This window comes from Lontra canadensis, unplaced genomic scaffold, assembly GCF_010015895.1.
Source record: "Lontra canadensis isolate GAN:19392208 unplaced genomic scaffold, GSC_riverotter_1.0 scaffold137, whole genome shotgun sequence".
Lineage (NCBI taxonomy): Eukaryota > Metazoa > Chordata > Mammalia > Carnivora > Mustelidae > Lontra > Lontra canadensis.
In genome coordinates this window covers 3,068,361-3,072,398 of record NW_022631131.1, presented here as the reverse complement: position 1 = coordinate 3,072,398, position 4,038 = coordinate 3,068,361, and the positions used below count along the sequence as shown (strand labels likewise).

The window sequence follows — 4,038 nt, the reverse complement described above, 5'->3', positions numbered from 1 at the left end:
CTGGGACAGTCCTTCCAGAGGTGTATCCAGGGGCCTTTCAGGCCTTCTCAACACATCCCCTGGTGGGACTTGCAGGCCAGGCAGCAGCAGTGCCCACTTCTCAGCCCCCATGGAAGGGTCCCCGTGCTCTCTGCTGCCCCCTCTGGCCAGCCGTCCTCTTGCAACAATGGAGGGATGCCTTCTTAGGTCAAAAGGGAAAGCATTATTGCTGCTCTGTGGCCAGGTAAACAAGCCGCTGGCTTTGAAGTCCCAGGGGGGATGTGCTCAGGCTGGAGTGGTGAGTCTGAAGGAGCTGCCTCCCCCAAACTTGGCTGTGTTTGTTAACTCCACCCTCCCACCCAGGTCTGCTCCATTTGATGTTTCAGTGGGGAAGCCAGAGGAGGGAGGCCTGCTCCCGGGGTCCTCAGAGGGCTGTTTTCAAGTCTTGCTGAGCCTGCGGGCCTACTTGGGAGCTGAATGCAGACTAGGGGCTGAGTCCAGAGGAGGCCTGCCAGGGAAGCCCCTGCCCTTCGAGGCAGTCAGCTGGGGTGTGGCCAGGGGCAAACCACAGAATGTGCTACTTCCCTTGGGCCATGTTTTTATTCAGGTGGCATCAGGTAAGAATGAACAGCAGGGGAAGACTGGAGGGAGAAAGAGGCACCTAAAGGCAGCGTTGGTGCTTTCAGTGGCCATGGGCCCGCCATTGCCACTTACAGAATCTCTTTCTTCCCTTCTCTCCTTGACCACCAAAGCAGCATAAGGTGGCCATTTTGCCTTTCCCCATTCTGCTGTGCCTCTGGCTCAGAAGCTACAGGTATGACCAGAGACCCTGCCCACCTGGCCCCTCCCCCAAGCAATAAAATGCACTGAGTGAGGACCTCTGGGGGTGGGGAGAAACTTCTGGAGAGTAGAAACCTGGGTAAGACAGTGCTCCCCCTGGGCTGGCTCTCTGGGCTTGCCTCAGGATTTCACTGCGTTCCAAAGCAGGTTTACGGCCTTTCAGGCCTACGCCACAGGAAACAAGACAAGGGATCAAGCATTATTATTAACTGGTTCAATATCCCATATGAATATTGGCCATGAACAGCTTCCCCCGCCCCTGCCTCTCTCCTCACTCTTCCTGCTCTCGCTCCCTTCTGAACTCCTCTATTTGCTACACCCAGATGTGCACACTTCTGCCAGATTCTCCCCTCCCCACAATGCCCCTCTCCAGTCTGTCCCTGCCTTCTTGCCCCCCCCCCACCCTCCCCCCAATATCACGATTGAGAAAGAGCTTGTTGATAAGACCTGGAAATCTGGAGTTATAAATCCTTCTAGCACAGACGCCCTATCTCCATGCTGATGCTTGTGGTGCCACAGAAAGGAGGCTCACCTGCTTGTGACCCATCCCCTTCCTCCCCGGCATTCTCCAATTGTCCTCTGCAAACATGGGCCAATGGGCCAATGGGAGGTACCTGTCTCAACAGGTGTGAGCCTGGTCTCACTTTCCTACAGGGTGATGGGGAGGTCACCCTCCAGCCCACCTGCTCTGGGCATTCCTGTGATTGTGGAAGGGCAGCCGACGCCACTCTCCTTTTGGATCCCCCCTGATTGCAGCTGTGGGAGGCCAAGCCCACCTCAATGGCTTTAGAAGTTTCCAGGTTAGCTGCTGGGTGCTCTGGCTACAGTGCAGGAAGAGCTTGTACTGTCTGGGAGGGTAGCTTTCCCTGCTAAGCCACAAGCACCTTGAGGGAAGAGAGTGTTTCTTATTTGTCATTGGATCTCTATGTCCAGCAGACTGCGCAGAACACAATTACTTGGTAAACGACTCAGAACTATCTGGTAAATTGCTGTCATACTCATCACCAGGAAATATTTACTGGGGGAGTCTCATGTGCAAAGACCCTGCTAAGCAGGAGGCAGCACAAAGATTAATTAGACATCATTCCCACTTTCAGGGGCGTGCCCCGGAGTCAGGGAGATCTAGAGGAGTTCGCTTGCTAGGGTCACAGGAGGGAGCTGGAGCTGGGGGCCCCAGGGAATCTGCTTTGGTAACCAAAGTTTGACAAAGAGTAAACTTAAGCAGATAACCCCAGACCCAGACCCCGTTCACTGGGGATCTCTGCATATTCAGAGTAGAGATATTAACTCACTGGCTATCTGCCTGTCTAGCTTTTTCCTGTGTCATGTCAGTGTCCTCGTCTCAAAAAGGTGAATAAAAATAAAAAAAAGTTGTGTCTCTATTTGGAATGAATTCCTTAAGCTGGTAGCCTGGGCACAGAGGAAGTAAAACTTGCCCCCACCGCATGTTAGGTGGGCCTTGCGGTTTGGTTTGGGCTCCCCATGGATCTGCAGCCAGAGCTGCCACTGCCCTCAGGAGGAAGGAAGGAGGAGGTGCAGGTGTCCGTCTGGAGTTCAGCTCATCCTAACCCACCTTAATGGAGTGGCTCATCCGTGCTGGCCTCGGGAAAGAGAGGCAATGATAATGGGAGTGTAACTCCTCTTCTAGAACAGGCGATGTATGTCTCTGAGAACCTGGGAGAAGGACAGCAAGCTGATCTCTCGGAATCCGAGGGTCAGCCCAGATGATGGGAGGGGCTGTGGCTGTAGCAATGCCATTGTCTCATCACGGTCACCCTCTCTGCTTGGAGTGGGGGTCTAGCATCATGTGTGGATGGTGGGGGTATCATCAATGGGTGGCATTTTCTGCACAGCTCTTTTAGGGGGGTGCTTCTGAAACTGTTTCTACTGAAGCCCCATTAATGGCAGAAAAGAGCGAATTTGCACTTCACAAGCGGTGTGGGGTTTCAGATCACTGCAAACAGGAGATTTCTTTGAAGCCCCATATTTTATCTCAAAAATTTTGCACCATGATCATGCATTTGCTTTTATATAAAAAAATGCAGTTACGATTACTTATTTCTGAATAAAATTGATGCCTGGAGAAGATGAGCTATTTTTCCTAAGGCCTTTTGTACTCCCTATGGCTCACTGCCCTATGCCCTAATTTGTGAAGCATGCCTTTTAGGAAAGGCATAAACACACACACCACATTCAGGGGTACCATCCTGAAGTGGGTCCCTGCCATACTTGCATGGCCATGCCCTTGATACCAAAACACTCCTCCGAGTTTGTCCTGGCCACACACTCCTCCAGGCTGACCCACAGGATCATCCCTTCCCTTCTGGACTTATCCTGGTTCTTCTTGCAGGATCTGGAGGTCAGGTGGCCTGTAACACTCTTCGCCAAATGTCTAGGGACAGCAGCTCTAAACCTTTCTGCAGTGTCCTTCACCAGGAATGGGCAGGGCAGGCAACAGCAGTGTGAGATCCTGAGGGGCTTGAAAACAACTCCTAAAGTGGATACTTCAGGACCTAATTACCTAACGGGCTAAGAATTGCCCTTGTGCCCTTGGTGGGCTTTAGCTCTGTACCCCACCTTGCTTTCCCTGACACAACTGTTCCATCTGTAAAAGGGAACCAGGAATCAAGGCTGCTGTTTATCTGACAAGGTAGAAGCTAGGTGATCCGAAGTCCACTGTACATTGTTATGGATTCAGGATATCAGTAGTTTTCAGATTTTAAAAAAATGCAACCCATTGATTTATTCATACCTGCATTTACACATGTGTTTATTCACTTTTGTGAAATAGTGGAGCTAGAACAGTGACCAAGAGGGACATGGTCTGGGCCTCTTTAGGGCGACATGGCCACCCTCAGACCTCTGGAGAAGCCCAAGCTTGTTAAAAAGAGGACCAAGCCATTTATCTGGCACCAGTCAGACCAATATGTCAAAATTAAGTTCAACTGGTGGAAATCCAGAGGCATTGACAATAGGGTGCACAGAAGATTCAAGGACCAGATCTTGATGTCCAATGATGGTAATGGGAGCAACAGGAAAACAAAGCACATACTGCCCAGTGGCTTCAGAAGTTCCTACTCCACAATGTCACGTGGAACAAATCTTACTGTTCAAAACGTCTCCTCCAAGAACCGCAAAGCCACCGTGGAAAGAGCAGCCCAGCTGGCCATCAGAGTCACCAATCCCAATGCCAGGCTATGCAGCCAAAAAAATGAATAG

The 4,038-nt window shown here is 51.3% G+C and overlaps 1 pseudogene; it reads left to right on the top strand.

The window, feature by feature from the left end:
- The first annotated feature begins 3,663 nt into the window (after nucleotides 1-3,663).
- LOC116858502 lies at nucleotides 3,664-4,038 on the top strand (annotated as a pseudogene).